The sequence below is a fragment of the Schistocerca serialis genome, chromosome 7, assembly GCF_023864345.2.
Source record: "Schistocerca serialis cubense isolate TAMUIC-IGC-003099 chromosome 7, iqSchSeri2.2, whole genome shotgun sequence".
In the NCBI taxonomy this organism is placed as follows: domain Eukaryota; kingdom Metazoa; phylum Arthropoda; class Insecta; order Orthoptera; family Acrididae; genus Schistocerca; species Schistocerca serialis.
Genome location: NC_064644.1, coordinates 423,754,361 through 423,781,896, shown reverse-complemented (window position 1 = coordinate 423,781,896; position 27,536 = coordinate 423,754,361). Strand labels below are relative to the sequence as shown.

Sequence of the window (27,536 nt, the reverse complement as noted above, 5' to 3'; positions counted from 1 at the left end):
AAAAATTGGGAGTAGGTAGTAAAATCCATGGAGAAGAAATAAAAACTTTGAGTTTTGCCGATGACATTGTAATTCTGTCAGAGACAGCAAAGGACTTGGAAGAACAGTTGAACGGAATGGAAAGTGTTTTGAAAGGAGGGTATAAGATGAACATCAACAAAAGCAAAACGAGGATAATGGAATGTAGTTGAATTAAGTCGAGTGATGCTGAGGGAATTAGATTAGGAAATGAGACACTTAAAGTAGTAAAGGAGTTTTGCTATTTGGGGAGCAAAATAACTGATGACGGTCGAAGTAGAGAGGATATAAAATGTAGACTGGCAATGGCAAGGAAAGCGTTTCTGAAGAAGAGAAATTTGTTAACATCGAGTATTGATTTAAATGTCAGGAAATCTTCCCTGAAGACAGGGAGTGTAGCCATGTATGGAGGTGAAACGTGGACGATAAAAAGTTTAGACAAAAAGAGAATAGAAGCTTTCGAAATGTGGTGCTACAGAAGAATGCTGAGGATTAGATGGGTAGATCACATAACTAATGAAGAGGTATTGAATAGAATTGGGGAGAAGAGGAGCTTGTGGCACAACTTGACTAGAAGAAGGGATCGGTTGGTAGGACATGTTCTGAGACATCAAGGGATCACCAATTTAGTATTGGAGGACAGCGTGGAGGGTAAAAATCGTAGATGGAGACCAAGAGATGAATACACTAAGCAGATTCAGAAGGATGTAGGCTGCAGTAGGTACTGGGAGATGAAGAAGCTTGCACAGGATAGAGTAGCATGGAGAGCTGCATGAAACCAGTCTGAGGACTGAAGACCACAACAACAACAACCTGTACGGAGGCAACCGAGTTGGTTCGTGCAGTGGTGCGACACTGCGTGGCTCCTCTCCTTGCTGTTGTTGGAAGCACCCACACCTGAGGCAGCCGTTTGTAAAGAGCTCGTCACAGTCGTCAAGTGAGATAAGATTAACACCTAATGTAAAATTAACTTCCTGTTCAGACTCGACTGCGGGGGCATCGCCTTCGAACTTACTTGAAGAGGCGCTCTAATAAATTTCGAGATTGGGGAAACCATAGTAACCCATACTAAGAAACACAAGGTATACTGATAGAGACGAGTTGGTGCAAGTGATCACGGAGATGTGAATTCTAAGACTCTACAGTGAAACTTGGAATAGCTTGTAAAGTGCTCGCGTGTTGCCCTAAGCCCAAAAGAATCCAGCAGACAACGACTGTTGACGAGGGCGCTATGAGGGTGGATCCAGCAGCGGAAACAAATATGAGCAGTTTAGATGCACCCTAATAAACGATCTTTAACAGCACAGAATCTGTACCACTAATGTAGAGTTAATAGTTGGGTAATTTTTTAAAGCTTCTCCTTTCTCTTTTTTTTAATGTAATTTTTTAGTGGTAGAGAATAACTGAAGTAGTAGCATTTCTCTAGAACTCGAATGTTTCTCCTAAATACTTGTAAGTGCCAAAAACAAATAATTAATACATACATTTGCCAGCGGTAGTGGCCGAGCGGTTCTAGGCGCTACAGTCTGGAACCGCGCGACCGCTACGGTCGCAGGTTCGAATCCTGCCTCGGGCATGGATGTGCGTGATTTCCTTAGGTTAGTTAGGTTTAAGTAGTTCTAAGTTGTAGGGGACTGAGCCGGCCGAAGTGGCCGTGCGGTTAAAGGCGCTGCAGTCTGGAACCGCAAGACCGCTACGGTCGCAGGTTCGAATCGTGCCTCGGGCATGGATGTTTGTGATGTCCTTAGGTTAGTTAGGTTTAACTAGTTCTATGTTCTAGGGGACTAATTACCTCGGCAGTTGAGTCCCATAGTGCTCAGAGCCATTTGAACCATTTTGTAGGGGACTGAGCACCTGAGCAGTTAAGTCCCATAGTGCTCAGAGCCATTTGAACCATTTTTTGAATACATTCATATATTACTATCCACAAAAATGTGACTGTATAGCCTATATTAGCTTTCTAGATAACAGGCTGTAATGTGAAGAGCAAATAAATACGTACATTCGTACATAAATAACCAAGTGTTGGTAGTAACGAATAGATATATTTTGGGAAGATCTACAAGACCTTCTATCGAAGATCCCAGACAAACACGTCATCATCCTAGTCGGAGATTTCAATGCGCAACTTGACAAGGAGTGAAAATTCCAAGACATTGTTGCAAATTACCCAGCCCATAAAAGAACCAACCGCAATGGAGAAAGACTAGTGGAATTGTGTAAAGCTTTTAACCTTGTCATGACGTCAACAGCATTCAAACACTCGCCAACAACACAAAAAAACTTGGTCAAGGCCAAATCCGAATCTTGGAGGATATCAAATTGATCACCTTGCCGTCACCCGGAAAACACAACGAGAGATCCAGAATGTTAAACTTCTGAGGAATGCCAATCTGGATTCAGATCACTATCATTCAAAGATTAAAATTAAGCCAATTCCAAGAAATTCCAAAAACACAGGCAAAGAAGATAGACTGGACACGCAAAAGCTGATGTCCAATCGAGAATTCAGTTGTAAACTTGAATCCTTACATTCAGAGTGCTGGGAAGAATTGCAACAAACCCTGGTCAGAACAGCAAAGGAAACAGTTCCGATTCTGGAACCGAAGAACCATGCTTGGTGCAACAGTGATTGTCAAGCAGCAGTGAAGCAAAGACAGCATCCATAGCACAGATGGAATGCCAAGAAAAATTAAGCTAACAAAACTAACTTCCTGGATGCTAGAAAACACGCTGCAAAGTTCATACGGGGAGTGAAGCATACATGTGAGAAAAGGCAGTTAGCACGAATTTAACAAGACTTCGAGAAGACAAATACACGAAACTTCTATAGAACTTTTAAGGCCAATCCCACCAAGTACAATCCTCCAAGCCTACACTTCAAAGCTCCAAACGGGAAGCTATCTCACAATGATAAAGACAACTGCCAGATATTAGCGAATTACTTTACAGCTCTTCTCAATTTTGACCTCCAAACTACACATTTCCTTTTACCGACTACGTAGAAGTACACCCAAATTCATCACCACCCACGAAAGAAGAAATCAAGCTAATTATTTACACGCTTAAAAACAACAACGGAACATGGGAAGATTCTATAATTGCTGAGCTATGGAAGTATGCAGGGGTTAAGGCAATAGATAAGCTAACAGAAATTATAGTCAGATTTGGGAAACTAAGACTCCCACATGGCGGTAATTCTGCTCTAATTCATCCTCTTCATAAGAAAGGTGACGGAACAGATGTAAATAACTATCGTGGTATCTCTCTCTCTCATATTAACAGCCTATAAGATTCTGTCGAAAGCTTTGCAAACTAGGACAGAAGAACAGCTAGACCCACAGCTGGGAGAGTATCAAGGAGGTGGAAGGAAGGGACGATCATGCGTCGAACAGATAATGAACCTCAAATCCATCCTTTCGTACGTGAAGCTCAGGAATAAAAGTTTAGTTGTGATCATTGTGGATTTCAAAAAGGCATACGACTCCATTGATCCTAAAACCCTGATCAGAATTCTAGAAGAACTTGGCCTAGACAAAAAGACCAAAGCGATAATCCAGCAAACACTAACCACCACAACCTCAAAAGTGAAATTTAAAGGAGAAACATCAGAAGCTTTTGAAATAAAGACTGGAGTGAGGCAAGGAGATGGGCTCTCACCTCTGCTCTTTAACTGTGCCCTTGAGAAGGTGATGAGTGAGCGGTGCAAAGAACTGGAAAACCAAGGCATTACAAATGGTGGCAGGCTGGGTTACAAGAAACAAAATCTTGGAATCGATTGTCTCGCTTCTGCATATGATCTTGCAATTTTTTTCTGATTGCATGGAGACATCTGAGAGACAGATTAATGAGCTTAACGTACAAGCACGTAAGACTGGCCTCCAAATTTCATTTGAGAAAACCAAATTTATAACAAACATAAACTCACTACCAAGGGAGCTTGTAGTGGATCAAGGCAAAATTAAGCGAGTTGAAAAGTTTAAATATCTCGTACAGTGGATAACAGCCACCTTATCAGAGAAAGAAGCCTTCATATCAAGCATGAACAAAATGGAAATGGCATTCCATTTAACCAAAAAATTCTACAAGAAAAGATCAGTATCGTTCAAAAAATGGTTCAAATGGCTCTGAGCACTATGGGACTTAACATCCATGGTCATCAGTCCCCTAGAACTTAGAACTACTTAAACCTAACTAACCTAAGGACACAACACACACATCCATGCCCGAGGCAGGATTCGAACCTGCGACCGTAGCAGTCGCGCGGTTCCGGACTGAGAGCCTAGAACCGCTAGACCACCGCGGCCGGCTCAGTATCGTTCAATGCAAAGTTAAGGTATTACTGCAGTGTTACCCGTCCGGAAGTCTTGTACGCTTCTAAATGCCTAGTAATGAACAAAAAAAGGCCTAATCGAAAAACTGGAGTCCAAGGAGAGGAAGATTTTGAGAAAGATCTTAGGTCCCATTAAAGACAATGGGGAGTATAGAAGACGTCATAATCATGAACTGTATTCCCACATAGAGAAAATAACCGATGCTATCCGGAAAAGAAGGATTATGTTTTATGGACATATGAACCGAATGAGCCGGAGTATAGAAGACGTCATAATCATGAACTGTATTCCCACATAGAGAAAATAACCGATGCTATCCGGAAAAGAAGGATTATGTTTTATGGACATATGAACCGAATGAGCCGGAGTATAGAAGACGTCATAATCATGAACTGTATTCCCACATAGAGAAAATAACCGATGCTATCCGGAAAAGAAGGATTATGTTTTATGGACATATGACCCGAATGAGCCCTAAAAGACTCACCAGTCGTATGACCACCTACTTTCAGGAGAAGAAAACAAAGTGGGCCTGGTTCACAGAGGTGGAGAAAGATCGTAAAGAAGTGGGGATCACCCATAACGACATCTTGGAACGTGTCACACTCAAGGAGAAAGTGATGGCGTGGCAGGGTTCCCAGGTAAAGCCGAAACTAAAATCAGGAAAAGTTTGGACCCAGGAGAGGAAAGAGCAACACTGAGAACGCACGCGGTGAACACTGGGCAAACATCGGAACACGTAAAGCAAGACAGATGAAATAACGTGGTGCAATGATGGCCTATACGAAATGAATGAATGAATCTATGAATGAAGTTGAGTTCCAATACTGGCTGACTTTCTATCATAGTGACTAGAAGTAATCCCGACAACTTTTGAACACAACTGTGTAGGTTATCAATGATTTTATGTTGCACACACAAGTGTTCGACAAGAGAATGTTGCGAAGTTGCAGGAACATCTTTCTTACTTAAACTTACGCAAGAACCCTTGTCAAAGCTTGCCATTTGTACAAGAAACGGGCTTTAAAAATTTGAGATTGTTGTCATGACGAATAGGAATAGTAAGTGAGCCTTTTAGAAATTCAATTACCGTAATTCATCATTTGCGTGAGGATGTACTGTGCACTATTTGGTTAGTAAAATAATGAGATTTTATGACATTTACTGTAAGGATAACTCATGTACATACGTTGAACTTGTGGAACAGTGTATCAGCAACATTAATTCAATGACATGATGTCCATTAAGACGAAAGATAACTTACTATTAGCAATAAATTGATCCTGTAGGGCAAATAGTACCTCGGTAATAACACATCAGACATTTAAAACATAGACAGGAAAAAGGAGTGTAACAATGACTCTTCTTAATCATGTTGAATAGTTTGGAGAAATGACTATATGTTTAATACTAAATAATAAGAAAGTATGTGAAACATGTTATTAAACGTATAAGATTTACGAAACCTTTACTTCCATACTAACACAGCCCAACTAGATTACGAAATTAACAGTCAAACCACACCCACGACATTATAAACAATTAAACATCACTCAGCAATGTATATACTAACTACTCAGGTCGGACCGAAGTTTACCTGAGTATACCATCTGCACGTCTATCAGTCCCTGAATGCCGTAGTGTCCATTGATGATTGGTGCTCCCTATTCTCCCCACTAGCGGTTCTTGTCTCCCATGTTATTGCCAACTTCAGCAGAAAAATGTTTCTACAACGTCATAACCGTCTCTGGTCAATAAGAGATATCTTGTACAGTCCAGTTTGAAAGTTGGCAAAATTACTACAAGTCATTAATATGGGAACTAAACTACTATCACCAGGTTGATATTACAAAAGAAAGTCTAATAAATATTAGTCATTTCTCCGACTATATGGACGTCCTTCCTCTCTTTAGAGCCTGAGAGAGCTTGATGTGGTATCATCATCTTAGCGTCCGAACGCAATCCAGATAAAACCAGACGCAGTTACTTAACGAAACTGGCTCTGTGTTAGAGAGTGGGTGCATTAATGGATCCTGTTATACTAGAAAGAGAATATACTGAACCTTGAGTTATTAAAGGATGAGATAAAGGGGGTGGTTGTTGCATTTCCTGACCGCACGGTTAGCGCTGCCTGCTTTCACCCGAAGCACGACGTATTAAGAATAGTGCTGTTTGTAAGCACCCGACATTACAACTTCCTGTTCAAAATAATGAACAGGCAAATGTGAGTAGCTGAAAGGCGGCAAGGCCTATAGCAAAGCGCGTTTGCGTCGGCATCATGACGGTAGTCCTAAGTCTCGGTTGAAGCTAAACAAGATGAGCTAGGATACCTACGCTCTTGTCTTTTATGACCTGAGATTCTTTTTAGTGGGCTTCCGACACCAAAAAATACGGCCACTGCCAATAACCAGAGGAGCTGGGACCAAGGACAACCTGCTGTGACGTAAGGAACTGACAGTCTCTTTTGCTAACAGAGCTTCCAAGGGACACTTTCTGCCCCAGTTCCTTTCTGCACCAGTTCCAACAATCGAAAAGCGACCCTCACTGTCTCCCTGCGCGTCCAAGAGGGAGAAAAAAACCTCTTAAAACTTCAAGACCTTTCAACACTGGCCCCTATTTCTTTTAAAAAAAATATTAACTTCTCTCAAAATGACCGTAACCGCAATCCAACTTACGTCTTACGTTCTTAATTGCTTTAGAAATCAGGCTCTTTTCTCTCGGAATTTTTATCAAGGAGCTAAACTGCAACTGAAATTTAATGAAGCTCGAAATACATTGACGGGAAAATAATCACAATACCAAGAAGGAGTGGTGTGGCGTAAATGAGAGTTGGTAGGCGTGCTTCTGCATATGAGAGATGATGTCAATTAAAATTTCGCGCCAGTCGCATATAAGTGGCGCTAGTAACGACATTATGAGCATGCAAATCAGGTTTGCTTTAAATACACGCTGCAACGGCCATGAGCTTTCGTTACCTTTGAGATCGGACGTGATAAGTTGGTGTTAATCATGACTGCCTTTAAGGCGACAAAAGCGACAATTGTCAACACCTCACTGAGCTTGAACGCTGTCGTGTAATAGGGGTACGAGATAATTTTAGACGTATTTCTATGCCATCAGTTTTTGCAAAAGTTATTGAAAAGGCTGTGTATAAAAGGATAATTGATCATTTCATATCACATGATTTGCTATCAAATGTACAGTTCGGCTTTAGATGTCACTTAACAACTGAAAATGCTGTATTCTCTTTTTATGTGTGAGGTACTAGATGGGCTAAACAAAAGGTTTCGAACGCTTGGTATATTTTTTGATTTAACTAAGGCATTTGATTGTGTTGATCACAAAATATTGCTCCAGAAGTTGGACCATTACGGAATATGGGGAGTATCTCACAATTGGTTCACCTCTTACTTTAGCAACAGCCAGCAAAAGCCATTATTCACAATGTTGAATGGCTGTGATGTGGGGTTTGAGTGTGGTATGGTCAAGTGGGCGGTGTCCCAGGGATCAGTGTTGGGGCCACTGCTGTTCCTTATTTATATAAACGATATGCCCTCTAGTTTTATGGCTAAATGTAAAATATTTCTGTTTGCTGATGACACTAGCTTGGAAGTAAAGGATAGTGTGTGCAATATTGGCTCGGTTTCGAATAGTGCAGTGCATGACCTAAGTTCATGGCTTGTAGAAAATAAACTATCGCTAAATCACAGTAAGACTCAGTTTTTACAGTTTCTAACACACAATTCAACAAAACCTGACGTTTATATTTCACAGAACGGGCATATGACTAGTGAAACTGAACAGTTCAAATTTCTAGGTGTTCAGATAGATAGAAAGCTGTCATGGAAAGCCCACGTTCAGGTTCTTGTTCAAAGACTTAATACTTTTACTATTTTACTATTCGAACGGTATCAGAAGTGAGTAATTGTTCGATACGAAAGTTAGTCTACTTTGCTTATTTTCATTCGCTTATGTCGTATGGTATTGTATTTTGGGGTAACTCTTCTCATTCTAAAAGGATATTTTGGCACAGAAAGGGGCGGTTCGGGAAATAAGTGGTGTAAGTTCACAAAAATCTTGTCGACCTCTGTTCATGAGTCTGGGTATTTTGACATTGCCCTTTCAATATATATATTCCTTACTGTCATTTCTTGTTAACAATATTAGCTTATTCCCAAGAATAAGCAGCTTTCACTCGGTTACTACTCGGCAGAAATCAAACCTGCTTTTGGATCGGACTTCCGTAACTCTTGTACAAAAAGGTATGCAGTATACTGCTGCATCCATTTTCAATAAGCTCCCACTCGAATTCAAAAATCTTAGCAGTAATCCATGCGCTTTCAAATCGAAACTGAAGAGTTTCCTCATGGGTCACTCCTATTCTGTGGAGGAGTTCCTTGAAAAATTAAGCCGATTCTTATTGTATTGTTGATTGCGTTTACTTAAACTTATGGACTGACTTTTTCCGGGTTCATAAACATTTATTTTTATCTGTTATTACTTTTATGTTGTAATTTCATGTACTGACACTTTGCATGACCTTGGAGATTTGCTCCTCAATTTGGTCCTACGGAACTTGACGTGTAAATAAATAAGTGAAGAAACTGGACTTCCTTCTGTGATACTGCAGAAATGTAGACAATGTAGCTGACCGCTGGCAGCGGCGCTCACGAGAATGTATGGTCGCAAGAAGACAGGACTCCGGACAGCACGTGGCACTACCGAGAGGGAAGACCATCGTGTTCAACACATAGCTCTGCTGCATCGTACTGCATCTGCACAGTAATTCGATCAGCAGTTGGCACCTCAGTGGCACAACAAACTATTATATATCGGTTACTTCAAGGACAGCTCCGATTTAGAGGCCCTGTAGCGTGCATTCCACTGGTCCCTCACGCGGTCGCGTTCTCGCTTCTCGGGCACGGCGTCCCGGGTTCGATTACCGGCGGGGTCAGGGATTTTCACCTGCCTCGAGGTGACTGGGTGTTTGTGCTGTCCTTATCATTTCATCATCATTTATGAAAGTGTCGAGATTGGACTGAGCAAAAGTTGGGAATTTGTACGGGCGCTAAATAAAAAACGTCGTGTGACGAGGGCCTCCCGTCGGATAGACCGGTCGCCTGGTGCAATTCTTTCGAGTTGACGCCACTTCGGCGACTTGCGCGTCGATGGGGATGAAATGATGATGATTAGGACAACACAACACCGAGTCCCTGATCGGAGAAAATCTCCGGCCCAGCCGGGAATCGAACCAAGGCTCTTGGGATTTACAGTCTGTCGCGCTGACCACTCAGCTACCGGGAGCGGGCTGTACGGGAGCTGATAACCGCGCAGTTGAGCGCCCCCACAAACCAGACATCATCATCATCATCATCATCATCATCATCATCATCCACTGGCCCCAAGCAACAGCCATTTGTGACTGCAGTGGTATCGAGCGAGAGCCCATTGGACGGCATGGTGGTTGTCTCTTGTGTTCTCTGATGAAAGCTAGCTCTATCTCGGTGTCAGTAATGATAGTGTGTTGGTTAGAAGGAGGCCATCTGAGGTCCTGCAACCATCCTGTCTGTGTGCTAGATACACAGAACCTACACGTGGAGTTACGCGCTGGGATGTCGTTTGGTATGACAGCAGAATCACTCTTGTGGCTCTCCCACACACCACGACTGCAAATTTGTACGACAGTCTGGTGATTCAACCTGCTGCGCTGCAATTCATGAACAACATTCCACGGAGTGTTTTCCAACAGGATAATGCTCGCCCACATACAACTGTTCTATGGAACATAGTCTACAGGTTGTCGACATGTTGCCTTGGCCTGCTCGATCTCGAGATCTGTCTCCAATCGAGCACACACGCGACATTATCGGACAACTCCAGTGTCATCCACAGACGGCGTTAATCATCCCTGTATTGACCAATCGAATACAAGAGGCATGGAGCTCCATCCCACGAACTGACACCCGGCACCTTTGCGGCACAATGCATGCACGTTTGTATGCTTGCGTCAAACGTCTTGGCGCTTATATGGGTTATTAATGTATCAGCATTTCACGTTTGCAGTAGCTTATCTCACGGTTACATTAACCTTTGTTCTTGCAGTGTTACTCACTTAAACATATTACCTAAGAAATACGTTCCCGAAATTATTTTACTCTACATTAATTTTTCCGTCAGTGCAAAACTGACAGTGAAAGGTGAATTTATTCGTGGATTGTTCATTAGAAAACGGTCAAGAATCTGTAATTAGGTTGACTGTTAATTATGCAATATCTCCCTGTGCATTTGACTTCTTGCATGGACGAACGCCGATGAACACGTCTTAGCAGGTGGCGAGAAAGTTGTGGTGCTGGGGGAGAGAGGGGGGGGGGGAGGGTTAGTGTTAGAACTGTGCTCGTATACGGGAGGACGGCAGTTCAAATTTTGTGTACTCCTATCCATATTCACGTTTTTGTTGGTTTCCCTAAACCACTGGCAAATATCAAAATGACTCCCTTGAAAAGACAAGACTGTGCTCCATCTCTAGTGATCTTGTAGCCGATGGAACATTAAGCCATAAGTTTTCTTCCGTCCTTTGTATATTGACATAGTCGATTTACACATAGCGGCTTTTCCTCAGGTGGGGTGTCTGCAGTGTGTACTCGTAGGCTGATGTTGTCATCCAAAGCTCTGTACAAAATCTAAATAATGACCTCTGCATAATGTGATACTGAGCGTTCAAAATTTGCAGATCTAAATCACCTATTCTCCGGGTGTTTCAGTTGCGTCAGTCGGAAGCCCAGGCTCCGTAAAGTTATAATCAAAGTGGGAATGCCTCCACCCACTCCTGTCACGAATCTTTCTCGACAGTTGAAAATCTATGTCATTTTTGCAAGAAATTGACATTCGTTTGTAAACTGCAAAATGGGACGAAACAGAATCACAGCATTATTTCATTGACTACAGTACAGCTGATCCTCAGTCATCAGCTGCCAGAAGATGAGGTCTGCACTCACCTGTTGCGGGTTGCCTGTAACGGCTTCCAGGGGAAACAAAAATTTAATTTTCAATATTTCACACAGTTACTGACCTAATTAAAAAGAGTTAAAGTGCTTTCACAGTCTATCCATTAAAAGCTATTGTGTTAAATGTTTAAGGAAATGAGTGAAGTATTATAGATGGAAACAGTGTATATGTCGTGACGCAGCCTAACTCACTGCACGCAATTTAACCAGACTAAATTCATCCAGTATTTAATAGTGAGTGCACTTAGCGACTTCCAATAGGTTTTAAACATAATTTCAAACCTTTTAAAAACTTTTATCACAGACAGCCGTTACATAACAATGAAAGGACAAAAATGTATCGCTTGTTACATCAGACGTGATATTTTAATTTATTACTTCTTTACTATGGATTCTATTCGCAATAAATTTTGTAAACAGTATCCACATATACCATTTACACTGTAGTGATAAAAACCATGGGATAGGGATAAGCACATATACACATGGCGGTAACATCGCGTACACAATGTATAAAAGGGCAGTGCATTGGTGGAGCTGTCATTAGTACTCAGGTGGTTCATGTGAAAAAGTTACCGATGTGATTATGACCGTACGGGAATTAACAGCCTTCGAACGCAGAGTGTTGTTTGGAGCTAGACGCTTGGGACATTCCATTTCAGAAATCGTTAATAGAATGTTTCGAGAGCCACCGTGACAAGAGTGTGCCGAGAACACCAAATTTCAGGCCTTTCCCCTCAACGTGAACAACGCAGTGGCCGATGGCCTTCATCTAGCGATCGAGAACAGCGGCATTTTCGTAGAGTTGTCAGCACAAGCAGACAAACGACACTGCGTGAAATAACCCCGGAAATGAGTATGGTACGTATGACTAATTTATCCGTTAAGACAGTGTGGCGAAATCTGGCGTTAAGGACTACGGCAGTAGACGACTGACGCGAGTGAGTGCCTTTGATAACTGCACGACACCACCGGCGTCTCCTGTCCAGGGACTCTGACCATATCGGTTGCACCCTAGACAACTTGAGAACCGTGGCCTAGTCAATGACTCCCGCTTTCAGTTGATAAGAGCTGACGGCAGGGTTCGACTGTGGCACAGAGCGTACGAAACCATGGATCCAAATTGTCAACAAGGCACTGTGCAAGCTGGTGGTGGCTCCATAATGGTGTAAGCTGCGTTTACGTGGAATGGACTGGGTCCTCTGCTCCAACTGAACCATCATCGACTGGAAATGGCTATGTCCGGATACTTGGGGACCATTTGCAGCCATTCGTAGACTTCATGTTCCCAAACAACAATGTCATATCATGTCATGCCACAGCTGTTCACGATTGGTTTGAAGAACATTTCAGAGAATGAGAAAGATTGCTGGCCATCCAAATTGCCCGAAATGAATCTCAACGGACATTTATGGGACGTAATTTGGAGGTTAGTTCTTCCACAAAATCCTGCAGCGGCAACATTTTCGCAATTATGAACGGCTATAGGGGCAGCATGGCTCAATATTTCCGCAGGGGACTTCCAAAGACTTGTTGAGTCGAAGCCATGTCGAGTTACCGCACTACGCCGGGCAAAGGAGGTCCGACACAATATTAGGAAGTTTCTCATGACTTTTATCACCTTAGTGTAAAGGACCTGCAAAATTATATCATTTTACGACACATAATTCGCAAAGTATGACATCATAAACATTGAGATGTGTAAAAAACTAGCTTCTCCTAAAACGGTCTTACACATTAGCGTTCGATGATTCAAGGAATTGGGGAGGGGTAGGAGTTACTGATTCATTCAGTACGCGAGTGTCAGTATCCATCGCCTTAATGTCTAACTTCTATAAATTGCTTCCCTAATGAGAAACTCCAGAAACCTTATCACGATTTGCAGCGTTATATTTGGCTTCTACAGATTTCGTTCTTGTTACGACTGTGCCTTGAACAATAATTTTTACCAGCGCGTAAGCTGCAGTGACTGTCTGGGTCTGGAATGTAGTACACACATCAAAAAAAGTTTTGAATCACCTCGGTTCCGAGAGTTCCGGAACCTGTACAGAAAATTGGTATAGAGATCAACATAAACATCATTTCCGATTTTTTTATTTCTCATGGAAACCACATATTGCATGTTGTACCACCATACAGCGAGACTTTCAGAGGAGATGATTCAGATTGCTGTACACACCGATACCCCTAATACCGAGTAGCACGTCCTCTTCCATTGATGCATGCTTGTTTTCGTCGTGGCATACTATCAACAATACCAGCACCTGTACTACCCAGTAGCACGTCCTCTTGCATTGATGCATGCCTGTATTTGTCGTGGAATACTATCCACAAGTACATCGAGGCACTGTTGGTCCGGACTGTCCCACTCCTCAACGGCGATTCGGCGTAGATCGCTCAGAGTGGTTGGTGGGTCACGTCATCCATAAACAGCCCTTTTCAATCTATCCCAGGCATGTTCGATAGGGTTCATGTCTAGAGAACATGCTGGCCACTCTAGTCGAGTGATGTCGTTATCCTGTTATTCTGAAGGAAGTCATTCACAAGAATTGCACGATGGGGGCGCGAATTGTCGTCCATAAAGACGAATACCTCGCCAATATGCTGTCGATATGGTTGCACTATCGGTCGGAGGATGGCATTCACGTATCGTACAGCCGTTACGGTGCCTTCCATGACCACCAGCGGCTTACGTCGGCCCCACATAATACCAACCTAAAACATCAGGGAACCTCCACCTTGCTGCATTCGCTGGACAGTGTGTCTAAGGCGTTCAGCCTGACAGGGTTGCCTCCAAACACGTCTCCGACGATTGTCTGGCTGAAGGCCTATGCGACACTCATCGGTGAAGAAAATGTTATGCCAATCCTTAGCGGTCCATATGGCATGTTGTTGGGCCCAACAGGACCGCGCTGCATGGTGTCATGGTTGCAAAGATTGACCTCGCCATGGACGTCAGGGGTGAAGTTGGGAATCATGTAGCCTATTGCGCACAGTTTGAGTCGTAACACGACGTCCTGTGGCTCCACGCAAAGTATTATTCAACATGGTGACGTTGCTGTGAGCGTTCCACAGAGCCATAATCCGTAGGTAGTGGTCATCCACTGCAGTAGTAGCCCTTGGGCCTCTTGAGCGAGGCATGTCATCGACAGTTACTGTCTCTCTGTATCTCCTCCATGTCCGAACAACATCGCTTTGGTTCACTCCGGGACGTCTGGACACTTCCCTTGTTGAGAGCCCTTCCTGGCACAAAGCAACTATGCGGACCGTCTAGACAGGGTTGAGCTATAGACAACAAGAGTCGTGTACCTCCTTGCTGGTGGAATGACTGGAACTGATTGGCTGTCGGACCCCCTCCGTCTAATAGGCGCTGCTCATGCATGGTTGTTTACATCTTCGGGCAGGTATAGTGAAATCTCTGAACAGTCAAAGGGAATGTGTCTGTGATACAATATCCACGGTCAACGTCAATCTTCAGGTGTTCTGGGACAGGGGTGACGCACAACCTTTTTTTGATGTGAGTACAATAATTTACTGTTTTGGTTCATGTTCGTTAATCGTATTAACAGTAATGCAAATTCCCTTTATTTCGTCGTATCTCTCGTGTATACGGCTCTCTTTCCTCTTTGAGAATACATTTTTTTGAGCGGCACACAAAAAATTATAGTCTTTCCTTCTTTTGGTATTTCATTTAAGAGCGTGTGCTTCATGGGGTATTATCCATTTTTTATAGGATATATCATTATTGCATAGGGAAAACTTTCTCAGTGCAACATAATTTACTGTCGGCATAGCTACAAATGCACGTATATACTCCATAAAGTCTTTCATTTATTTTGCTTTTACAGTTGATGTTTCCAATTCACAATAGAGTCAGATATCTGCAGCGCTGAGATGTGAGATCTTTTTGCCATCACCTCGCTGTCGCGTAAGCTGTGGCGGTGGCCAGTTAGCATCCAAGGCTACTGCAGAGCAAATTGTGCCATTAACATGTTGCATCGTTCGCAGACAGAAAAATGTCCTTGTGCGAAATATATGTTTCATATAATGTTGTATTGCACCAATAAAATCATTAATTCACGTAAAACCTCTTTAACATAACATATTAAGACTTCTCACTTGTAAACAGACGCGCAGGAGGTAAAGTACTTGGAAAGCCAAATGCACTGTAACGAAAGCATATTGTAAAAATATCAAATAATAATGTACATTACTAGAAATGCTATGGGGCTTCTGGAACACTTTAACCTTCATTTGAGCTTCAAAATCGTCACGTAATCACGAGCATCTTCAACTCATCACATGTCTGTCATGAGCACACATGGCATCACCAATGACCTTGAACCCTGCCGTCGTCACATGAAGTCAATGATCTAGAATGTATGATGTCATCAGCGTGATGGGTAAATTTAAACAGTAAAATGGTGGATGGTGATAAGTTTAATATTTGGTGATGTTCAATGGCAGTAAATTTAAAAATTAGAGAAGGTAGATAGTCTAAAGTATCCACAGTTCTATTCGCGAAATCACCTACACACACACACACACACACACACACACACACACACACACACACACACACACAACACACGCACACACACACACACACACACACACATGCACACTACATAATATTTTCTCTGTTTTCATACTTAATGTTTCTGCCATTTACTATGCTATCTTTCCAGTAAATCTTACCCTACATCTGCCTTACCGCTAAATTTCATTTATCTGTTTTATTGCTCTACGAATATTTGTACCAAAATACTGCACTACTTCACCACCAGTATTTCTCATGTTTCTCTTCATATGTCAGATATAGCACTGCCTAAACTTATCAGAAAATCTCATCTATTTCTATACAGCATATTACAGAGGGAATCAGGAAGGAGAAAATCTCTAAAAAAAGGTACTCGAGACATAAAATTTATTATAAAAAAATTGGATTCTAAAGACTGTTAGATACACACTTGATGGCTGTGTATATTTACTGACTCCAAGGAATATTCATGGTTGAAATAGCACACTTATTACATTCAATGTTCTACATTTTTTCACACACACTCTGCTCTTACTCTAGGTGTAATGTGATTACATTCCAAATAAAGTTAGATGCACTCTTGTTTAACTGGATACATTTACTTATATCATTCAGCATACTGTAGTATTGAGATTCTAGCAATGCATTAATATTCCACTTTTTCATTTTTCGTATTGGGAAAGAATGGGGGTTGCAATGTTTTAGGCTACTTGTTTTGGCTACTGTTCAGCGTCATCGAACTACCCATTTTCAACTACTTTGCCAGATCATTATTCATTTGATTATTGTAAATACTTGACTTCTAATAGGATTTTTGAAATGGTAACGAATAAGATGACAAATATTCTTGTACAAAGTAATTATTTATTTTTTCATATATATCCCATAATAGTTCTAAATGGTTCCAAGTAGTTCTGAGGGTGTTGGGTAGTGAGTTCCATAGGATTCCCTATTTTGTGTGAAACTGGTTACCTGATTAACAGTTATATCAGCAAAAATTCTACTTGGATAGTAAAAATTCTACCTCATCAGCAAAAAATCTGCCTTGACAGCAAAACTGCTGTCTTTATAAGAACCCCTGAGAGCTGCAATTGACCAGTATTCTGTCGTAGCAGAAAGTATCAGCATGGCTTACAAAGTGTTTCACATCCCTCAGCTGTTAGGAAGACAAAAACAACCGATGAATACTTTAGTTTGAGGGTGTTTTTGCGGAACCTGACAATCTTCTTACTGGAATTGATAACATAAATGACACCGAAAATAGTACACTCCTTAGCAACAAGAATTTAAATACGCCTTTGCCATTTTGTGGCAGTATAATTGTGCTTAAAATTTGTGCTCAAGCGGACTGCCACAAATATTTAGAGAAAGAAGAGACTGTAATGTTAAAGAAAGAAATATGTGGTACGTTTATAAATTATCTACACGTGAATTCTTTGAATTCATGTCTATGAGACATGGAGCCAAGACGAAACTACCATTCTCCTAGATGTGAATCACAATGCGATGGCAGGAGGCTATTGGAAAAACCTGGTAAGGAAGCACTGGTAACCATTTTGAGCAAATATTAAAATTCTGTGGCTATGCCATAAGAGGGAAATTGGTTGACAGCAATTGGATGTACCAATGGATCTACTTTCTGGAATATTGCAGCCGCTCTCTGTAGACGTCTATTACCTTATGGACCTGGATATAGCTCAGGATTCTACTGGAATTCTTAACGCAATGGTGATGATGCGACTACTTATCATCAACCCATGCCTTCTGTGTGGAAGAAGACTACCAAAGAAATAGCATTGTGACTGCGAACAATGATAAGACAATTCGAACAGACAATTTAATGTGAATAAGCTCCAATAGCAGAGTAAAAATATATAACAAATTAGTATGTCAAATAACAAGTCCAGGATTGAAAAAAGATATTGTTAACCATATTATCGATTTTATAAAGAGTCTTGATATATGTTTATGAGATGTACTGCTTCTTTGGATAAAGAACATATTACCAGACTGGAAGCTCTGATAGGCAATTACAAATTGAATAGTGTGACCAGGTGGCATACTGTGTAAGTATATTAAACACCAACAAGTAGTATTTACAATGCACCCTACTGTACTCTGTCCTACTTGCTTATATGTGATGTAAACTATTGGATAGTAGTTGTACTGTGTTTAACAGTGCACTGCAGTTTGTCTGCTGGGCTAACAAGATTACATACAAGTTGACTGGTGTACAGTGAAACCTCCCACCCAACAAAGACCGAGAAGAGATTGAAACTGTGTTCTGTGTGTCTATAGAAAGTATTTACCTGTAAACCATGTGGAAATTGTTGACACAGTTTCCAACAATGACAGTAAGTATTATGCATAAATGCTCTATTGAAGATAGAGTAACTTATTATTCTCAATCTAGGACATTGTTCTCCACAATAGCGTTAGATATATATATATATATATATATATATATATATATATATATATATATATATATTGCTAAAGTAGGAATGGTTCCATGAATAAAGTTACCCCATAAGTCTTAAGAAAAGGAATCAATGTATAGAAGAGACTTAAACCATTCCCTATTAAAGATATTACTGCTTTAAGTGCAGTTAATATGTTACCTGTACACAAAGAAACTGAAAACACAAAGACTGGAGTACATAGTCAAAACAACAGCATTAAAAGGAAAACATAAATGGCACTTGAAATAAGAATAAGCAAGCAAGGCTTACACATCATCTTAAACACACTTCATGAAAAAATCTGTAAAAAAATGCAAAATGCGATTAGCCAGTGCCATGTGGGTTCATATTGGGATACTTCCAGAAATCAGTGGATCCAAGCGCATGTAATATATCAAAAGAAGCACAAAAATCTGTTTATAGACATTCATCCCCAATTTGGATCTGATTAAAAAGAGTAGTTACATTGTATCTAAATGTAGGGGACTGGACGTTGTGCACCTAGCAACAGAAATAGTTTTGCAGAGTTTAAAACTGAGATAATAACTACAATTAATGATATTTCATTTGTAAAAATTGTAAACTTATTGTTTTATATGGACACTCCTCAAAAATGTGGTGGAGAACAACTGAAAATGTACACCCAAGAGGATGTGGAATGCTATAACACTAGTGTAATGCAGGAAATTAAAGAAACGTTACGATCGCTGGTTACTATAGTTTAGAAGAATTGCAGGAAAAGATGGATTGTTAAAGCCATAAAAGAGGTAATTCGTCAGAATAAAATTAAATATCTGTTAGCATTTGAGAACATACTCGCTTTGCGTTTGTCTAATTACTACCTGGAGTAAGAACTAAATGAGTCAGATATATATTTAAATTATAAGTCAAAAATTAGGCTGCATGTTTTTCTCACACTACGTCAAACCTTTTTTATTTTCTCAGATGTCATTTACTTAGCAAAGTGAAACTTGTTAATATGTTGTATCACGTCACAAAGTATTGTAAGAATTGAAAAAAAGAGAATGTGGGGTGAAATTACTGAAGCAAAATGTGTATGTATGAATTTTTACTAAACTTACTTCTTCAATAGCAGCATATTATCGACAGGAAAAACGATTATTCATTGTTGATCCACCAGAGAAGATACAAGTAGAGGCATTGTGGGTCTTGCGCTGTGGATTTAGCAGATTTAACAGTTTTTCAGAGGAAGTTTGAACACCTGTGTATTATGTTGTTTTTATGTATTTGTAAAGCTGTTAGTTCTTGTATGAATAACGGGGGAAGGAATGGCTTGTGACGCCACAAATGTAAGCAAATCAAAGCTTTTCGACGATGTGGCAATAAAAGCCTCATAGTATGCCTTCTTATGCAACTGGGTACGACACAGGGCACCTAATGGCCACGTAAAAAGATAATGAATAAAGGCCACACCACATATCACATTATCTGTACGATAGCGTAGGTAATTAAGGTGATAGACAATTTCCTGGATGCGTTTTGTTTACGGTTACCAGGGGTGCATATTATCGCTGTTGGAAAAATCAATATTCACCAGATTTTGGAAAAAGCAATACGTTACTTTCGTATCAGTAGTGTTTGTGGACTGTTGTCTGTGGCCACCCGGGTCGTGAAAGGACTAATTCCACCATCGAAAAAATGTGGAGCTAGGCGTGCCATTAATATCAGATTTGAAATTCGATTAAGACGATGCTTCCGCTGCTGCATATGAGAGACTGTTATGCAGTATCAAAGCTGCACTGATGCTCAGTGCTGGCATGTAGCTCTCTGGGGGCGAATCACAGTATCTTATCCGTAAAGAGCGTGGACGAATGTCGATAAGAAACATCAGAGAAACGTCAAGAAAATCAGAGAATTAACTTTTCGGAACCGTTGTTGAAAAATGTTAACAGGGAGATAGCAGCGTTACCTATGGGGTAATATACACATTTTCCAGAGCCCTTATTCCGGATCAACCTCCCACCATTTGATGGTCTTTCCTGGAGAGGACAAATGTCTCCAGGAAAGGGTTGGGCTGGGTTGATTTGGGGGAAGGGAGGGAAAGGAAGTCGGCCGTGCCCTGTCAAAGTAACCATCCCAGCGTTTGCCTGAAGCGATGTAGGGATATCGCAGGAAACCTAAATCAGGATGGCTGGGCACGGGATTGAACCGTCGTCCTCCCGAATACGAGTCCAGTGTGCTAACCACTGCGCCACCTTGCTCGGTGTCTCCAAAAGATAAAGCGCTCGAACACGACTAGAACCGCACAAAAAGACGAAAAGTGCACGATAGAGGCATCGAAGCACCTTCTTGACCTTTCGCCTTATCGTAGCCCACTTGTATATGTGTACGACCAGTTTTATCATTATCTTCTTATTGGTTCAAATGGCTCTGAGCACTATGCGACTTAACTTCTGAGGTCATGAGTAGCCTAGAACTTAGAACTAATGAAACCTAACTAACCTAAGGACATCACGCACATCCATGCCCGAGGCAGGATTCGAACCTGCGACCGGAGCGGTCGCTCGGCTCCAGACTGTAGCGCCTAGAACCGCACGGCCACTCCGGCCGGCTATCTTCTTATATTTCAGCTTCATCTTCTCCTTTCTTGTGCCTTTGTCGCCAAATCAGCGCACAGCCGATATGGTTATTAACGGATTTCGCATGGTTAATTTAAGATGTGGCTGATGCACTTCCTGCCGCCACCCAGGTATTCTCTCGGATGAAATATATGTACCCCAACTGTCTTATTCATGTGAAAGTGATCAAAAGTTCTCCAGATGTTTGCAAATCGTGTAACTTGGGTACCGACCCAGTATTCACCTAGTGGTATGTTTGAAACCGCCAAAAACCCACATCCGGGGTGGCCCGCACACCTAACCGCATCGTTAATCCGTCGGGCTCATTCTACGCGGGGCCGGCGCACCTCCACTTCCCAGAAACGCCGCGTTAAAACGCATAGCTATCCATTGTGTGAATCTTATTCAGCGACTCACTCTCGAAAACTTGTAGGATAAAGTGGTTCCGTTACTCTTCGTGACTCATCAGTATCCGGTTGCGGTCCGTCCAGCTGCTTCGTGTGATGTCACCAGCTGTTGTTCTGGATACTAGCAGGCACCTGTAATTGTGCGACAAAACAACAAATTACCACCCAATCCCCTGGTTCTTGTAGATTCCATAGCCAGAGGATAATGTTTCAGTCATGTCATTCTTAACACAACGCTCTGAGGTGATAAAAGTCGTGGGATAGTGATATGCACCTATACAGCTGGCAGTAGTACCGCGTACGCAAGGTATGAAAGGGCAGTTCATTAGCGGAGATGTCATTTGTACTCAGGTGATTCATGGGAAATAATTTTCGACGTGATTATGGCCGCACGACAGGTATTAACATATTTCGAATACGGAATGATTGTCGGAACTAGATATGAGGTTCATCTTACGGAATTCAATATTCCGAGACGCACAGAATAAAGTGTGAGGCGAGAATACCAAATTTCAGGCATTACACTCACCACTGATAAGGAAGTGGCCAACAGCCTTAACTTAACAACCAACAGTAGCGGCGTTTGCGCAGAGTTGCCAGTGCCAATAATAAGCAACATTGTCTGAAATAAGCGCAGGAATCAATGTACGACGAAATTTGACGTTAATGAGCTATGGTAGTAGACGACCAACGCGAGTTCCTTTGATAACAGTACCACATCGCCTGCAGCACCGCTCCTGGGATAGTGACCATATCGGTTGGACCCTAGACGACTGGAAAACCTTGGGTTTGTCAGATGAGTTCCGATTTCAGTTGGTAAGATCTCATGGTAAGGTACGAGTGTGATGCAGATCCTACGAAACGATGGACCAAAGTTGTCAACAACGCACTGTGCAAGTTGGTGGTGGCTCCATAATGGTGTGGGCTGTGTTTATATGGAATGGACTGGGCTCTCTGATTCAACCGACACGGTCATTGACTGGAAATGTTTATATTCGGCTACTTGAAGACCAATTCAGCCATTCACTGACTTCATATTCCCAAACAATCATGGAATTTTTATGAATCACAATGCACTATGTCTCCAGGCCACAATTCTTCGTGACTGGTTTGCAGAGCATTCTGGACAATTAGAGAGAATGATTTGGCCACCCAGATCGGCCGATGTGAATCCTATCGAACATTAATCGGAGATAATCGAGAGGTCAGCTCATGAATAAAATCCTGCAGCGACAACAATTTCAGAATTATGAACGCCTATGGAGGCAGCAGAATGGCTCATTACTTTTGCAGGCACTTTCAACGACTCGTTGTGTTCGTGCCACGTCGAACTGCAGCACTACTCCGGGAAATAGAAGCTCCGTCAGGACTTTTGCCACCTCAGTGTCAAGTTGGCTTGTAGCTCGAAACCAATATCATGTCAAATAAAAAGTCGTGAAGCCCGAGGAAAAGTTCTGTTTTCTTGTGGAATACGAGCAATTTAGTTTGCGTCTATGTGCTTCGAGAAATTAGCACCCGTTAGGTAAGGTAAACATTTTAGCAGGTGGTCCATTTTAAAGTAGTACAAAGACACAGTATATTGGATTTGTTAAATAATTCATAATAATTTTAATAGCGTCTGCAGTAATCGGTTCTATACCCTAACTCCCTGCAAGGTTCAAATTAGCACGCACAATACCGTTATTACTGCTCGGTAGAATGGTTGAATATAATGAAAGGCATAGATGATGAACTGATGAGATACAATACGCAATTAGTGAGTAGACAGTATCAAAAAAATGAAAGAATGACAGCTGCTTATGCAGCATGATCACCTGTTATTCTCGATGAATAAGGTAAGATTCACATAGAACAGATAAAATTCACGAGTAGTCGGTGAAAAATAACCAAACACGACGAAACAGGCGAACTCCATAAAATTTGTTACAAGGAGCAATATGCAAAATTATAATTTGTCCGTCACATTGGAAATTTTTGTAAATTCTTCGTTTGCACACAGTTCCATTGTCACTTTAGGAAACCAGTTTCGGTAATCAGCGCCTCCTCAAAATAATCAAAAATCGTAATATCTTCCTATCTAGGTAATGCAGAGGAAAAAAGTCTACTGGAGGGACAAAAGAAGTAATGTGGAAGCATAGTGAGCAAAACTATTTTGGAGTTGAATACACATGTCAGTCTGTTACCACAATCTACGGGGTGTTACAAAAAGGTACGGCCAAACTTTCAGGAAACTTTCCTCACACACAAAGAAAGAAAATATGTTATGTGGACATGTGTCCGGAAACGCTTACTTTCCATGTTAGAGCTCATTTTATTACTTCTCTTCAAATCACATTAATCATGGGATGGAAACACACAGCAACAGAACGTACCAGCGTGACTCCATACACTTTGTTACAGGGAATGTTTAAAATGTCCTCCGTTAGTGAGGATACATGCATCCACCCTCCGTCGCATGGAATCCCTGATGCGCTGATGCAGCCCTGGAGAATGGCGTATTGTATCACAGCCGTCCACAATACGAGCACGAAGAGTCTCTACATTTGGTACAGGGGTTGCGTAGACAAGAGCTTTCAAATGCCCCCATAAATGAAAGTCAAGAGGGTTGAGGTCAGGAGAGCGTAGAGGCCATGGAAGTAGTCCGCCTCTACCAATCCATCGGTCACCGAATCTGTTGTTGAGAAGCGTACGAACACTTCGACTGAAATGTGCAGGAGCTCCATCGTGCATGAACCACATGTTGTGTCGTACTTGTAAAGGCAAATGTTCTAGCAGCACAGGTAGAGTATCCCGTATGAAATCATGATAACGTGCTCCATTGAGCGTAGGTGGAAGAACATGGGGCCAAATCAAGACATCACCAACAATACCTTCCCAAACGTTCACAGAAAATCTGTGTTGATGATGTGATTGCACAATTGCGTGCGGATTCTCGCCAGCCCACACATGTTGATTTTGAAAATTTACAATTTGGAATGAAGCCTCATCCGTAAAGAGAACATTTGCACTGAAATGAGGATTGACGCATTGTTGGATGAACCATTCGCAGAAGTGTACCCGTGGAGGCCAATCAGCTGCCGATAGTGCCTGCACACGCTGTACACGGTACGGAAACAACTGGTTCTCCCGTAGCACTCTCCATACAGTGACGTGGTCAACGCTACCTTGTACAGCAGCAACTTCTCTGACGCTGACATTAGGGTTATCGTCAACTGAACGAAGAATTGCCTCGTCCATTGCAGTTGTCCTCGTCGTTCTAGGTCTTCCCCAGTCGCGAGTCATAGGCTGGAATGTTCCGTGCTCCCTAAGATGCCGATCAATTGCTTCGAACGTCTTCCTGTCGGGACACCTTCGTTCTGGAAATCTGTCTCGATACAAACGTACCGCGCCACTGCAATTGTCCCGTGCTAATCCATATATCAAATGGGCATCTACCAACTCCGCATTTGTAAACATTGCACTGACTGCAAAACCACGTTCGTGATGAACACTAACCTGTTGATGCTACGTACTGATGTGCTTGATGCTAGTACTGTAGAGCAATGAAGTCAACATTACCTTCCTTCAATTGGGCCAACTGGCGGTGAATCGAGGAAGTACAGTACATACTGTCGAAACTAAAATGAGCTCTAACATGGAAATTAAGCGTTTTCGGACACATGTCCACATAATATCTTTTCTTTATTTGTGTGTGAGGAATGTTTCCTGAAAGTTTGGCCCTACCTTTTTGTAACACCCTGTATTTTCGAAGACATAATATACATGTGCCGTTCAATAAGGAATGCAACGAAATTTTTTCTGAAAGCAGGTTGGTTTTGTTCAGTATTCCAACATACCACATTATCCCCCAGTCTATTGCCTACAAAAACCTATTTTTCTACATAATCTTCCATACGCCATCTTACTGTGAGGCCGTGTATATCTATATGGTATCACTCTACTGGTCTACATCGGAGGCGACTTCTTGCTGCATGAGTAACCTCCCCATCACCTACATACTGCTTCCCTCAGAGTGCATCTTTCATAGGACGAAACAGATGGAAGTTTCCGCACTTTCCAACATTGTAGGAGTCACAGCTGTGCGTGGCCTGCCAGCATGCGGGAGAGTGGACAGGTTTGCGCGATCTTGTTGGGATGATCATATATTCCTCGCCCAACGATTCACCGTGCTCTTGTTCTCTGCCACGCCTCCGTAGACATTTTGCAAGCGCCTATCAATAATTGCGATGCTCTGATTTTCCATCGAAAGAAACTCAATGACAGCTCTCTGCCTGGCATGCACCTCCTTAAAGACGCTATTTTTAAGGCTTTGTATGGTGCTGCCATCTATCGGAACTTCGTGGAACTATAAGGGCTGAAGCGGGAATATTCTACCATGTCCCACAACAAATTCCGCATTTTTTTCAACCTAAATTTGCCGAGAAGAAATGCGTTGCATTACTTATTGCAAAATAAATATTGTAATTGTTCTGTTCTGTCTTAGTTTGCGCACAAATTTCATCACATACCACACTAGTCGGGTTAAAGTCGTCGAGTCATTCTGTGTGCCACTTCACAGTCGCTATAAAAGTGGTTACAGATATATTTGGAACTCTTGGGATCACTCACCTGGATCCCTAATCTCCACTCTATCCAATCCAAAGCCCAAAACAACCTCTGTCTCCTTAAACTCCTCTGGCTGGACGTAGGGGTTGAACCCCTCTACCATCCACCACACCTACAAATCCTTAATCCGTCCCATCCTCTGTTATGCCAGTCCCGCCTGGATATCCGCCCCCCCTCCTACACACACACATACACCAAAAAATTCTATAAGTCCCTCCAGGTCCTCGACCACCATGCACTCCATTTTGCCTTCCGTATATGCCTCCTGTCCCGCACATTCTCTATGGCCTGATCCCTTTCCCCCATCTGCTCCTTTTCCTTGAACATATCCACGTCCTCTGTGTATGAGTTCAAATGTGTGTGAATTCCTAAGGGACAAAACTGCTTAGGTCGTTGGTCCCTAGACATACACACTACTTAAACTAACTTAAACTAACCTATGCTAAAAACAACACTCACACCCATGCCCAAGGGAGGACTCAAAACTCTGGTGGGACAGACCGCGCAGTCTGTGAATGATGCCTCAAACTGTGCAGCCACTCCGTGCAGTGCGTCCTCTACACCTCCTGCCGACTTTATCCCCTGGTTGCTCCTCTCCAACCCCGCACTCTGCCACTCCTTCCCCCTACCCTCCACCTCTACACCCTCCATCCCCTTTCCCAAGGTGGCTTCCATCACCTCCCCCTCCCAGATGATGCGCTCTCTCCCTCAATTTATTCCTCCTATCAACTCTGAGCTTAACCTCCCCCTCCCTCCCTCTGTCCTTTTCCCAGGCTCCCTCTCCCCACTTCCATCCTGTTTTTTCCCCACCTACTGACTCCCTTCTCTCCCCCAAGTGCTTTTGCTTTCCCCTCCACTGCCTCCCCCAATCCTTCTGTGTCCGCCCTGTCCCCCTTTTTTTCTATGTCCTCTCTCTCTCTCCATCGGCTCCCTCCCTTTTCCTTCCTGCCAGCTTTTTCTTCCCCCTCATTGGTCTGGGTCCTCCCCTCGCCCCCATTTGTCGTCATGTCGCCTCTGTAGTGCTGTTTAAAGTGAATGTTCAGTGTTTTCCGTCCCCTGTCAGTGTTGCAAATGGCAACCATACTGTCACTAGTTGGGTTTTTTATCTCGTGCGAACAGAAACCAGACTGTCACCGTGTTTTTTTAATTGTGCCTGTCTATTTACTGTGTGTCTTCATTCGCATCGTGTTTTCATGTTTTATATTTCACAACTTTCCGCCATTTTACATCTTTTTTATAATGTCACCGTTTTATCACCTGTTTCTATTGTTTGTTTATATTCTCATTATGTTTTTCAACTTTTCTGTAGGCTGTAGAGCGGCCGACTACGCTGCTGCCAGTCCGCCCCCCCCCCCCCTCGGGGGGTGGAAACGAAATGCAATAAAGAAAAAATAATTGAGGTCACTACATACAATATGTTTATTTGTAGACAGACTTATTATTGCTGTTTACTATTAGCACAGTAGTTACGAAATTACGAATTTTCACGATGTCACTTCAGTTTCTCTGTAACACCTTTGCAGTTTAGAGCACGTGAAAATATTCTAGTTACTTATCAAAAACTTCAGGATTTCTCTGTCGCTTTCT

At 42.1% G+C, this 27,536-nt stretch overlaps 1 protein-coding gene across 1 annotated transcript in view; it reads left to right on the top strand.

Moving 5' to 3' along the window:
• The window catches only part of LOC126413132 (lutropin-choriogonadotropic hormone receptor-like), a 932,298-nt gene that overhangs the window by 538,912 nt on the left and 365,850 nt on the right, over nt 1–27,536 (top strand). The gene's annotated exons all lie outside the window — the stretch shown is intronic.